This window comes from Chiloscyllium punctatum, chromosome 12, assembly GCF_047496795.1.
Source record: "Chiloscyllium punctatum isolate Juve2018m chromosome 12, sChiPun1.3, whole genome shotgun sequence".
Classification (NCBI taxonomy): domain Eukaryota; kingdom Metazoa; phylum Chordata; class Chondrichthyes; order Orectolobiformes; family Hemiscylliidae; genus Chiloscyllium; species Chiloscyllium punctatum.
This window is the reverse complement of record NC_092750.1, coordinates 85,990,739-86,005,126: the sequence shown is the minus strand read 5'-3', so window position 1 is coordinate 86,005,126 and position 14,388 is coordinate 85,990,739. Positions and strand designations below refer to the sequence as shown.

General features: G+C 38.5%; 1 long non-coding RNA gene across 1 annotated transcript in view; it reads left to right on the top strand.

The window, feature by feature from the left end:
• Window positions 1–14,062, top strand: part of LOC140483956 (uncharacterized) — a 55,233-nt gene extending 41,171 nt beyond the window's left edge. The window contains exons 6-7 of the long non-coding RNA XR_011962092.1: window positions 9,523–9,592; window positions 13,715–14,062. This is a non-coding gene — a long non-coding RNA (uncharacterized lncRNA). The remainder of the gene's footprint in view (window positions 1–9,522; window positions 9,593–13,714) is intronic.
• Window positions 14,063–14,388: the final 326 nt, after the last annotated feature.

The following is a 14,388-nucleotide window of genomic DNA, read 5'->3' as shown; positions in this document are numbered from 1 at the left end:
AGCAGGTAATTATGAATTTACAAAGCTTGATGAATGCCAATGTCCTGTGATAATGTGTGATGGATTACAGAAACGGATTATCGTATTGTCCACGATTATGTGTTGATGGGAAGAGATTAAGGCAGAAGGGTTCTTCTTTCAGTGAATGGGGGATTCACTTACCTATGCTCATATGGAGGGGAAGTAGTGAGACAATGGGAGCAGGAGGCAGTTTAACAGGGTTGTGCCCAGGACTCTCAGTCTCTGATTATCTGTCCGTCTGCAACTTCCCCTCTCAGCTCTTGCAGTCGCTTTGTCAGTTCTTTCACAAATTGTTTCACCCTATCCTTGCCATTGTACATCTCCTGCCCTCCCACTACCATACCCTCTGGCAGCTGCATAGTCCATCCGGTCACTAATTCAAAGGGGGATTGCTCAGTTCCCATTGCTGGAGTTGACATCAGTTTCATTAGGATTGTGGGGAGTACACTAACCCATCCCGGCCTGTCTCTGTCAGGGCCTCAGTCAGACTAGCTTTCAGTGTCTGCTTCATTCCTTCTACTGTCCCTGAGCTCTGGGGGTGGGATGTGAGATGGGATTTCTGCTCAGTACCAAACAGGCCACAGAGCTGCTTAACTTCGTTTCCTGGAACATGTGTCCCTTGGTCAGAATCTGCAGGGGAATGCTTCCACCCTCTGCGTAAACCTGTTTATTAAGACCCAGCAGGATTTCCTTCCCTGGGATTGGGATGGGGGTGTATGTAAAATCCATCTGTAATTGTTCCCCTGAGTCCCTGGGTCCCTGCTGCTGCCTCCATTTTATCCTGATTGTTTTCCCTGGCTCACACTGTGTACAGACTACACCCCTTCGACAAAACCTTCTTGTTCCAGAACACCCCTGTAGTTGATTATTCGATATTACATTTTATCCTGCTCAATATGGGCCAGCCCATGATATGTTTTTAATAATGTTTGTCTTATACAGTGGCACTGCTGGATCATCCTATGTCCTATTACTGCCCCACCCTTTTCCCATTCCTGTTTCTCCTGCTATGGGACTGTTTCTGGAAATGTCTTTAAACTTTCCTTTCTCGCTTCTGTAGCTACTGCCACTGCATCCTCTTCAAATGTCTGCACTGTTTCAGTAAGTATGCTCACCCATGCTCACCAACTACCCCGTTGGTGTGGAGTTTCTACTTTCCTGTGAGCTCTAATCTTCATTATTGCTGCTTCACTGGGAAAGTTAGCTGCTTCCAATAACTCTCTGACCTGTTCTTCATGCTCAATGTGGTCCACAGACAGGGTGATATACCTTCACCCAGCCCAGTCATGAACTATACCAAAGGCATGCTGACTGTGTGCATTTTGCCTCCCTCACCCCTGGTTAATGTCCGCGCTTCTGCCAGGGCTCATGATGGTTCTCTATTTCTGGATAATTCCTCACAAAATTCCCACAATAATTAAACAATCCTAAAGTTTGCCTGATCCCTGTACGGTGTGCGGGTGGATAGTTTTATAATCATAGTTTTTGTTCCCGCTGGGTCTGTTCCCTCTCCCTTCCTGATTTGATCTCCCCAATGTGATATCCCCGTTCCGTCTCTCCCTACCTTCCCAGTTTCACTCTCTGTGTGTTAATTTTAAGCCTGGCCTGGCTAACCTGATCCAATACTCTGTCTAATATCTGGATATGTTCTTTCTCACCGCTTGAGGTGATGAGGTGTTGGTAAGATCAGTGTGACGAAATCCATCAAACACACATCGGTGGGATATACTGGAATATTGCGGGATCCCTGAGGTAATAGTATCCTGGTGGACTGTTCTCCTCAGTCAGTAAACACCATTCTCTTCTGCCATTCAATGTCCACAGGTATTGACCCAGACTATTTCCAGCTTCTGTCAATCTATCACTGTCACAATTACTGCCTCTTCAGCCCCAGCTTTGATGAGATCCCATTTGTGTGGGGAATGAGAGGGCCCTCGATCTCTACAGAGTCGATAGATAACAACCCACTATCTTGTTTGATTTACACAGACCGCTGAGTGGGTCCGAGCTATAACCCACCAGATTCTCTGACTGTCCCAGTCTCCCTGCAATGTAGCTACTCCAGAGAATTTGCCTCTCCTTTTCTTTCTGTCCCAGTCCTGGCCGGAGCATCCCCATGTTTAAATTCGGGTGTTGATGTCAATAGTTGCCATTTTAGAAAAAATAGGAACAACTCCCAGAATGGTCCCTTCTTGAGTGTCACACCTCCATATCTGAATACGTTTTGTCATACTCCTGGTCTACATCGGGACAGGTTTGCTTCATCCACCTTCCTAGGTTCCCTCTCCGACTGCTCTCATTTTAGTAATTGAGGGGGTGAGGGGTAAATCCTTATCGGTAACTGACAAAGATGCTCCGGTGTTAGAATCATGCAAGTGTTGGCCCCTTAACAGCACGTCAATGAATATTCATGGGCTATGCATATACCTACATGAACACAGGCCACTCACAATGTGAACACCTATCTCCCTCTCTCTGCCTACATTCCTTGTCGATGTGCTCTTTCCTGCTTCCCTTGTAACATTGTGGGTCTGATTACCCTCCCTGTACTGCAGCTATTCCCCTGTGTTTCTGTGTTTGCCTCAGCTCTCATGGTCCAATTCAGAATGTGGTTAGAATTATCTCCCACTGAGAGTCCCATGTTTATAATTACAGTTAAATAGGGTCCCATGTCATCTTTTAAATGCATCAAACCGATATCATCATCACAGTTTGGGGTGTGGTAATCCCCCATAGTCCTTACACACCTCAGGCTTCCTCTCTGTATGATCTGCGATATTACCCTTGGTTCCCTGAGACACCAGGGTTATTTTAGCCCATTCAGCCTGTCCCCTCCCCAGTGTGTCCCTGTAATATCTGTAAATGCCTGGAGGCACTCATCAGCTGTGCACTGGGGGGAACCGTCTCGCACCCCATCCTCTCATTGCAGGTACAGTTTCTGCTGTACACGTCAGGGCATCTTGGGCCGAGGGAGGGTCCATACATCATCTTCGGTGAGACTGTGTACCTCTACTAATTCATCCATATTGTCCCAATAAGGCCCATTATTACTATTTCTCTATCAGGCTGGGTGTTCATTCACCAACATCTGTTATTCAGTGGGTGAACGGTTCAGGTTTGGTTTCTGTCAGTTCCCTTTGTTGCTCCCTACTGTTTAAGTTGAGCTTTGATGCCCAGTGGTGCCATAGAGAGGGCCTTCTGGGCCTTATAGGGCAGTGGGTCATCCCACCCATTGCCGTCCCTCTGTCCATACGTGGGCGCTTTGTCATCTAACCCGTTCCAGTCAGTGTCACCATCCTCACTGCCTTCTGAGGAGAGCGGGGCACTAGGTACCTCCCCCCACTGTAACTACCACCTGGCCCTTTGGCTTTAAGGCCTCACGTCTGAGAGCCACCACCTTCACTTGTTCCTGTTTCCCATAATAATTCAACACATCCTGTCATTCCTGGAATAAAACAGAGCAAAATGTAAATTTGGTTTTACTTGAAATATTAATAATTTGACATTTACTTTACATATCTATAGAGGTGAAAATTCTACTATGATTATTTAAGTGAATTTAACGTGATCATACAATGAAAATAACTGATAGTCAACGACAATGAATGAACTGAATAATATGTGATTATTTGTACAAGTTCTTGCAATGAAAATTCAATTTTATTTAATGTTTGTCACCCATTACAACATGGGCATTGTTATTAGGGAATAAATTAATGGAAGGATATCAGAGAAAATAAATAGACTTTAATTTTAGCTTCACTGCAATAATGAACCAAAACAATATTTAGAAATATGGTTAAACTACATAACAAAGTTTCCAGTGTCATTATTGACATGAAAACAATTTTAGTTTGCAAGTTGTTTTATACTAAGAATAATTGAAAATGAATTTTGATTTGGAATACACCATTTAAAATATATTTTGAAGAGAATAATCAGATACTTTTTTGGAGGAAATTAGGAATGGCAGTAAATATATATTCATTGATATTAATAGTTTTAAATGTTGAGAAGTTGACTGGGATTATTTGTTTGAGAGTGGCTGCATGATTATAAAGACCAATTCACCATTTTCATTGCACTGTTGGTTTTACTAGAATCTGTTGTGGTCTGAGCTCTTGTTCTGTGCAGTGGACTGTCACTAATAGCTTAATTAACCTGCGAGTCCCTGATCAGGTTTCCTTTGTCTGTAAGTCAGTCTGTAAGTGAGCAACACACCTCCTTTTGTGGGGGGAAATAAGTGGCAGATCACACTGAGAATGGTTTCTAGCACACACCATCAGCAGGGAAGGGTTTTTTCTAAAGATTTCCAATCTCTATCTACAAATCTGATTTGTCATTTTGTGGAGGATTCAGCCCCTTTGTTCTGAGCTGTTTTTATACAAGCAGTTGGTTCATTATGTCTTTGCCAAGAATGTTGTTTACTTTTCCCTATTACTGTGATTCTGCAGGTTCGCATATTCTGTGAGTCAGTAATGTTCAGTAACTGAACATTGAATGATTTTGTCTCTAACAGAACAGTGGCCTTGTTTTCAGTTAAGTATTCACTTTCCATTTCCTGGTTGTATTGAATGTTCCAGAACCAGACTCTGAGCAATCTTTCCATTCACTTGTGTTGGAGTCACTGACAGCCACATGGTCAGTCAGTTTCAGCAGTTTGAATTCAATAATCATCTAGAATTATGAGTCTATTGATGAAATTATTCTCGATTGTCAGGAAACATCCAACTCGCTCACTGATGTCCTTTAGGGAATGAAGCTGCCATCCTTACCTGATCTAGTCTACATGTGACCCCTGACCCACAGCAATGTGGTTGACTCTTACCTGCCCTCTGGGTAATAAATGCTGCCCATAACCAGTGGCACCTACATCCAGTGAATGAATTTTCAACAAAGCTCTTAGTCCTTTGTCATGTGAGAAAGAAGCAGAAGGTGACCTTTCATGACCTTTCAGCCCCTCAAGCCCATCCAACATTCAATAAGGCCAGGCCTGATCTGTTAGTGATTTGTGTTCCATCTTCCCCCAACGTCCCTTAACAAGAACCTATCAACCTGTGTCTTAAAAATATTCATTGAGCCCACCTTCTGGGGCAGAGAGTTCCAAAGTTGCACAGCCCTCTGAGAGGAAATAAATCTCCTCATCTCTGTCCTGAAAGGGTGAATCTAATTTTAAAGCAGTTCTCTTGAGTTCACGTATGACCCACAAGAGGAAACATCCTTTCCACATCCTCCTTAACAAACCATTCAGGATCTTAGACACTTCAGTCATGTCACCCCTCACTCTCCCAAACTCCGGCTGTAACAAATCCAGCCTGTCTAACCGATCCACATTTTATTACTGTCACACCGGGTTGAAATGTTGTGTTGTGTTTATTATGCAGTGAATGCGTTGTTCCACTGTGTGGGCTCTAAGAGTCAACGTGAGCCATACTAGCTTTCCTGTCTCACTGTGTTACATATATCTTACATCACTGTGGTGATCCTATCCCTCCCTACCTCATATAACCAAAAAGAATGGCAGAGAGAGATCAAGGAAAGTTGTGAGAAAATTTGTTGTTGCCGAAAAAGTACTTGGTCTGTTTGTAGAGATTGCATTGTAATTGAAGTAACCAGTTAATGAAAAGTTACTGACAAAATATTTGAAGTGGAGTTACTGCTGGTGATGGAAATGCTGCTGGTTGGTATAAGAGAGGGCTGGGGGGAATACTGTACTGATGAGAAAGTTGAGCAAGGTAACCTTTTATCTTTGTCAATAAGAAGAGGCAGAGATTGCAGCTAGGACAGCGTTGGAGCTGTTTTGATCTTGCAGACGTTATTTTAATATTTATTTGATGTGATGTGGGTGTCACTGGCTGGGCCCAGCATTTATTGCCCGTCCCTAGTTACCCTTGAGAAATTGGTGCTGAGCTGTCTTCTTGAACTGCTGCAGTCTACCTGCTGTGGGTTGACCCACGATGCCATTGGGGTGGGGATTTCCAGGACATTCACCCACCGACAGTGAAGGAATGGCAATGTATTCCCAAGTCAGGGTGGGTTAGTAACTTGGAGGGGAACTTGAAGGTCGTTGTATTTCCATCTAGCTGCTGCCTTTGTCCTTCGAGATGGAAGTGGCCATGGGTTCCTTGAGTGTTGTTAGGGCTGCACTAATCCAGGCAAGTGGGGAGTATTCCATCACACTCCTGACTTGTGCCTGGTAGCTGTAGGGCAGGCTTTCAGGAGCCAGGAGTTGAATTACTCCTGTAGCCTCTGTATTTGTGTGGTGAGACCAATTCAGTTTCTGATCAATGATTATCCCCAGGATAATGTTGATAGTGGGTGTTCAGTAATGGTAACAGCATTGAATGTCAAGTGATGGTGGTTAGGTCATTTCTTATACGTGATGGTCGCAGCCTGCATTTGTGTGGCATGTATGTTACTTGCCCCTTGTCAGCCCAAACCTGGATATTGTCCAGATCTAGTTGTTCTTGGGGTTGGACTGCTTCAGTACCTGAGGAGTTAATTGTTTATCAACGTTCAATAATTACAAAATTATGCAAATTCCTTTTTCTATCAAATGTCATGGACTGTATCTTGTGGTCACTCTGATATTAACTTTCGTTATCTCCTTATTTTCTTCCTAATTCAGACACAAATGTTTGAACATCGATCAGGATTAAATTAAATAATTTAAAAACATACGTTTCTACATGTAAACTAATTGAATGAAATCCATTCCTTCTGTATTGTCTGCATTTTGAGCAAAAGTCATTTCTTTTCAATAATTACTGAATGGCTCATTTATTGTCCTCAATCCATCAATCCAGCTGTTATATTTTAGTCTTCAGTTTACCGATCTTAATGATGTCGAATCAACATCAGAGCAAAGGGCTTTTAAAATGTTGAGTCAACTTATTTGTTCTGATTACAACATATATTATGAATTCATTATCCTTATAATAATTACAGAATAATTTGTTTGTCTTTCTAACATGTCTAGTCAGATCCATATTTTAATTTAATCCATTGTTTCATTTAATCCATTGTAACAATACTATTGATTTCAGGTCAAGTATCCCACAGTGGAACCAATGATTTTGCATCCAGCATGCTTTGAAAACTGACTTTTGCTCATTTGAATAATCACAGTAATCTCAGCCTTATAAGTTCAGAGAACTGTAATTACTTTTCACTGCAATGATTGCTGTTCATGTCTACACATTGCACAGTCATATAGCAACATTAAATATCTCCTTCCTTGAAGTGCACTGATATATTTTCAAAAATCTATGTGTTGCTAATATGTAACTATTGTTCAGTTCAGTAAGGGGTATAAATGTGCAATAATAGCTCAGTACGTGAACTGATGTGAATATATTGCCGTGTACAAACTCACAATCATTGTGAAAATCAATTTTTATTTTAACCATGGAAACACAGTTGAATTAATTCAATTATATTTCACTTTAATGTTCGCATTCATTGTATTCCTAGTCACAATAAGAGTGAACTATTTCATGTGACAAAATTATTTAAAATTCATGTCACTTTTTCATGGACACAAAGTAGAATTAACACCCATTTTTGCTTTCCTTTACCCATCACAGTCAAGTTTGAATTGTAGAAAGTTAGACTGATACAGCATGAAATCAGGCCATTCAGCCCAACTTGGCATTCTGGCCAGGTTTCCGAAACTAAACTAGTCCCATTTTCCTGTGTTTGTCCCATATCCCTCTGGATGTTTTCTATCCATGTAACTGTCCGAAAGTCTTTTAGATGTTGTAATTGTACCAGCTGCTGACTTTCCTCTCACATCTCATCTCAATATGCCAAACACACGTTGTGAAAAGAGTTCCCCCTCAGATCCCTTTTAAAACTTTCCCCCTCACCTTAATAACATTCATACTTTAATCAGTGACCTGAAGCAAATAAATTCAAGATATTGTGACCATTATAATCAACAACAGATACAAGTTGAGAAAATGTTGGATTGAAAAGTAATTCAATTGACACTTAGATATTTTCTAATCAACTCTGAGGTGCTTTGACACATCTCGGTTTAAGGTAGGAATTGAACGCCTGCCTCCTGGTCTATTAGTACAGACATTACCAGAGCCCTCCATAATGTTCCCATGCAGGAAGGGCAGGACTATAATCACATACTTACTGTGGTTACTCACAGGGAAAACTGCTCAGATATTTATCATGATAATTGGACTGGGATTGTATTAGACAGTTCCATTGTGTAATGGATAAAAAGAATGATGGAACGAAGCGACAATGATCTTAAATAAATATAAGTCTCATGATAATCAAATAAGTCAATATGTTTGAAGCAGTTATTCATATACATAAATTAACATTGACCTCCTTTGTAACGCACATGAATTGGAAATAAAGCATTGGCCATTCAATGTGACTACTCAGCGAAAGGCAACTTTCTTTAGTTTCACAAAATTGTGATTTCTAAGAATTCAAGATTTATTGTAAAAGAATAGAGCAAACATTTGTTAATTCAGGTTTGTGTACACAAGAAACACGTGAAATTTAAATAATGTTTAATGTGAAAAATAGTTAGCTCTTTTGTAATAATCAGAAATATAGAAATGTTAGCATTGAAGTGAAATACAATCAGTACAAGAACGCAAAAAACTGTGGATGCTGGAATTCAGAAACAAAATCAGTAATTGCTGGAAAACAACTCAGCAGGTCTGGCAGCATCTGTGGGAAGCATTCAGTGTTAATACTTTGGGTCCAGTGACCCTTCTTCAGAATGTATTTTTGCTCACAGCCAATTCACTCTAACTAAGCTTCCACACTGAAAATTATTTTGCTCAGATTAAGAGATTGGAGAGTGCAATATTGTTTGTCAGTTGATGTATTGAGCCATTGTTCCACATCGACAGCTGGATATATTGCATTCAAACAATGATTACCAGTTAGACATTAGCAATAATTAGTTTTAAAATGGCTGAAACCAAATTTAAGGTTGATAAGAAAATCCTTATTGCAATGTAATTGGGCAGTATATCGGAAAAAACTGAAATATTGAAGTGAAAAATAATTAGCCATCTCTTAATTGATAAGGCTAATTAATAATTGTTCCATTAATATGAGAATTCAAATATAAGAGAATGAGATAGTTACTATGAGTGTGGAGTGAGAAAACTTTGGTTGATTACAGGTGTGTTGACCTGAAAAGAATGTTAATATTTCATTATGATACTGGCACTAAGAAATAATGGATTCAACTAAAATGTGAATCTCATGATGGTGTGAGAGTTGAAATGACAATTAAATAATAATTAATATCAGAACTCAACACATAAAATGATTCAATATATTCAAAGCAGTTTGTACGGGATATTCATTAAGATCAGTAAACTGAGAATTAAAATATTGGGTTAATTTAAAACAAAAATCACACCTTCAGAGATATTCATCAGAATTGTTTTGTAATTGAAAAAACCTCATTTATTCAAGAATTCTGCATTTCCCTCATTTTCTGTCTTTTTTCCACAGGGATCTGTACTGGAACCCTTCTGGTTATGATACAAATATATAGAAGACACATGAATTAAAATCTAATTGGGTGAGTTAATAAGCTTGCAGATGATACAAAGTATTCGCACCTGCACTAAAATGCAGAAGGTTGTCGAAGAATGCAGCAGGAGAAAAAGATAAACTGCAGCTATGGGCAGAGAAATTAAAGGTAAAGCTTAATCCATACAAGTGTGAGGTGTCTCACTTTGGGAGCTCAAATGTTAAGGAAAAGTAGATAGTCAATGGCAGGACCCTGAACAGCTTTGTTGTTCAAAGGTATCTTGGCATTCAAGACCATGGCTCCCTGAAAGTGTCCATGCAAGTAGATCGGGTGGTAAGGAAGGCAAATGGCATGCTGGCCTTTATTCATCAGGGAACTGGTTACAAGAGTCAGGATATCATGTTGCAACTTCATAAGATTTTGGTTAAAGCATACTTAAAGTATTGTATTTACTTCTGTTCGCCACATTACAGGAAGAATATGGAGGATTTGGAGAGGGTACAGAGGGCATTTACCAGGATGCTGCCTGGATTTGGAGACGCTGCTTTTTTGTGGAGTGGCGGTGGCTGTGGGGAAGAATTGATTGAAGTCTGTACAATCATGAGATACATAGGTAGAGTTGTCAGTCAGGAAGTTTCTTCCCAGAGTTGAACCGTCAAAACTATGAGGCAAGCATTTCAGGCTTGGGGGGTGGGGGGAGTTCAAGGGGCATGTGAGGGGCAATTATTTTTTACACAGGGAGTGGCAGGTGTCTGGAATGAACTTCAAGGGTTGGTGGTGGAGGCAGATACATTAAGGCTATTTAATGTTCATTTAGATAATTTGGATGGATATGGATCAAGGGTCGGCAGAAGGGATGAGTTTCTTTTGCATTATGTTCAGCATTCCTGTGCTGCACAGATTTTTGAGAGAAAACTAATATCTCACTCATATGACATTTAATCTAATCAATATTTAGCCACTGGTGTCAGAAATAGGAAGAAAATAAGTAGAGAACGAACTTGAGTATAATCTAAAGATAGAGTTAATGACATTTACAGAGGTAATTTTTTGATTTTTTAAAATTATAATATTAATAACTTTGGAGATGTGTTGAAAATGTTTGCAGTTACTGATGTGCTGAGCCAAAATTACCTTTTTAAACTGAAGATTGGACTAGAAACCTGTTAGAAAACTTGAAAATATTCAGTCAGGTGTGATGCACACCATAATTTAATCCATTGATTATTACTGCCAATACTACAATTAAAAAAATCAGGTCTACACCAAAAAGCATCGATTTTCCATCCAATGCTCATTGGAAATATTGGAATACTACTCATTTCAACAATCAAAGTAATCACAGCCTCATCGATTAAGAGATATCTAATGACATTTCACCAATAATTACTGTTTATTTCGAACAAACAGCAATGGGAAGTTTCTCAATTACCTTCAGTTCACTGACAGCATATTTATAATTTTAGTTATTGCTAATATCTAACCACTGATCAATCAAGAAAGGGATAGAAAAGTGGAATTATGGCTCAGTACATCAAGTGATGGAAAGATATTGCAGTGTTCACTCTCCCAATTATTGTGAATATCGATGTTTATTTTGATTTGATTTGAGTATATTTTTCTTCAACACAAAGATTTATTGTAATTCTGATCACAGTAAGATTTAAATATTTTAAATCTAAAAAAATTTAAATTTGTGACATTTTTTGTAAACACAAAAATAGAATTTACAGGTGTTTGCTCTTTCCTTTATCAATTGGAATTGTTGCAAGTTATATATTTGTGGAAGGAAGAGAAGATGTCTGCAGCTGAATAGTCACAGTGAATGATCTTTTCTTCCGATTCCGTCTGACTGCTAAACATTCTCATTATCTTTTTCTTTATAAGAAAAACTGCTTTAAACATATTCAACAGTTGTATTTTTTATGAATTTACAATATGTCGATTTATCTTTCTTCCAATTATCCTGATATTAATATGTAAGTGAGAGCATATGTGCTTAGTACAATTATTATCGTGAATTACTAGTACATTCTCAGTCCATGACACAGAAAAAGTCTAATTAATTCCAAGCCCAATTATCGGAATGAACACTGGTTAGTTTTCATTTGAGTAATCCCAATTGATTATAAGCCCAACCTTCCTTGTTGGGACGATAATGAAAGGCACTTGTGTAGCTCTAGTAGTGTGTCTCCTAAGAGACCAGATCACCAGATGCAGAGCCATAGCCTTGAAAGCTAGTGCTTCCAAATAAACATGTTGGACTATAACCTGATGTCATGTGATTTTTAACTTTGTCCACCCTAGTCCAACAGGGAGAAAGTGAGGACTGCAGAGCTGAAAATGTGTTGCTAGAAAAGCGCAGCAGGTCAGGCAGCATCAAAAGAACAGGAAGAAGGGCTTATGCCTGAAACGTCGATTCTCCTGTTCCTTGGATGCACCCTCGTCCAACACCGACATCTCCAAATTATTGTTGCACAAAGGAATTGTAATTTTTAAAAGAAAATATGACTTTAATTAAGATCTTTAACACACGATTATTAAACCCTTCCAATATTATTATAATATAATTGTAATTGAAAAAAAAATGCTCACTGAACACGGCACACACAACCACACAAATGTCTTCCTGGTCATCTAATTACTGCTCAAGAGAAAAGCCTGAGTAAATATTTTATTGTTCCTGAGAACAAGAATCACAGTAAATATTTGGTGAGCAGTTCCATCCAATAAATGCACTTGATTTCTGAAATTTCACTTCAGTAATTGCACACGACATATTTCGCTAAACCTAATAAAAATGCTTTATTCCAAATGAGCAAGGACGCTAACATCAGCATACATAGATTTCCAATCCCCTTGAAGTATTGCAAAATAAAATAATGTATTTTGGCTTGGTACAACTGTACTTGAAAACATTTTGAGCTCGCACATAAAAAATCTTTATCTGTTTATTCAGACAAAATAGTGAAACTTGGCACTGTAAATTTATTTTGACTTTCACTCACGAAAATACTCATGTGAATAGTTTCTCATTATCTTCCTAGTTCTGATCCAAATGTTGAAATATTTACGATAATAAAACTTCAGGAATAATTAAGTGTTCTTTGCAAGAATGGCATGAAGATTAGATTAGATTACTTACAGTGTGGAAACAGGCCCTTTGGCCCAACAAGTCCACACCGCCCCGCCGAAGCGCAACCCACCCATACCCCTACATCTACCCCTTACCTAACACTACGGGTAATTTAGCATGGCCAATTCACCTGACCTGCACATCTTTGGAGTGTGGGAGGAAACCCACGCAGACACAGGGAGAATGTGCAAACTCAACACAGAGAGTCGCCTGAGGCGGGAATTGAACCTGGGTATCTGGCGCTGTGAGGCAGCAGTGCTAACCACTGTGCCACTGTGCCACCGTGCCGCCCACAAATGTTCAAGGTCCTCGAATTACTGTTGAATAGAATACTCTTCATAAGGGCCTTATTGTCTCGAGCCGATGTTTTCTGTGACTGGTATTTTTTTTGACTAGTGACTGATGTGTTTTCAAATCATGTGCACTGCAGAAGGATTTTTTTAATTTTCAATTTGTTATGAGCAAAAAAACTGTTTTGAACATGCTGATTTACTTTTTTTACTCCAAAGTTATTTATCAATGTACAATCATCACAAAATTATGGAAGCTCCCTGTATCTTACGTTCACTGTCATACGCACTTTCACTATCTACTTATTAACTTCCTACTTCTGACAGGAATGTCTAAACATTGGTTATGAACAAAAGTATATAAATTAAAAGTACGTCTCAAGAAGCAAACCAATGGATGGTAACATGTCATTCTTGTAATCCTGCATGTTTGACCCAAAAACAATTCTGCTGAATAATAACTGAATTGCTCATTTTTGTGAATCCATAAAGCTAGCTATTATATTGTATTCCTCAGTTTACCGATATTCATGAATATCCAATCATCATCACAGCAAAGTGTTTTAGAATATTAAATCAATTTATTTTTACAGATTATAATGTTATTTTTCCAGTCACTGCCATTACAATAATTGTACAGTTATTGGAGTTAGTCTTTCTAACAAATAGTGAGAATCGCATTTCAATTGTATCAATTGTTTCTGAGTATGAACACTACAATATAAAAATCAATTTACTTCTCAGTTGAACGATCCCATAATGGAACCAATGACTTCCCATTCAATGCCTCATTGTAAAAATTTGATGATTGCTCATTTGAATGATCACGGTAATCTCAGCCTGAAGCGTTCAGAGAACTGTAATTACTTTTCATTAGAATAATTCCTAGTCATTTCTCCACATTGTTCAGTGAAATAATCAACTAAGATTTCTCAGTATTCTTAAATTAACTGATAGAATTTGGACAATCCAATTACTGCTATTATCTAATCATTGTTCAATATAGTTCAGGGTATATCTGTGGAATTATGGCTCATACATGAAATAATGTAAAGATTTGCAGTGTGTGTTGTAAATATCTTTTTATTTTAACCTGAGCAAAAGTTGAATTGATTTAATTATGTTTCGCTTACATGATAACATTTACTGTATTTATAAACACGGTACAAGTTAATCATTTTTCATGGAACAAAATCATTTAAAATTCTTGTGACGTTTTGAAGTACAACAAAAGGAACTAACATCACTATTGTTTCATGAAATAGTCACAGTACATTTTGAACTTTGGGAAGTGAACATTTCTGGAAAGAAGGAAAGTTGTCTTCAGATGAATAGTTGCATTGTGTGACTAATTAATTTATTTTCCTATTCATTTATGTTGCAAAAAACATTTGAATTTTCCTTTCATTCTGTGAAAA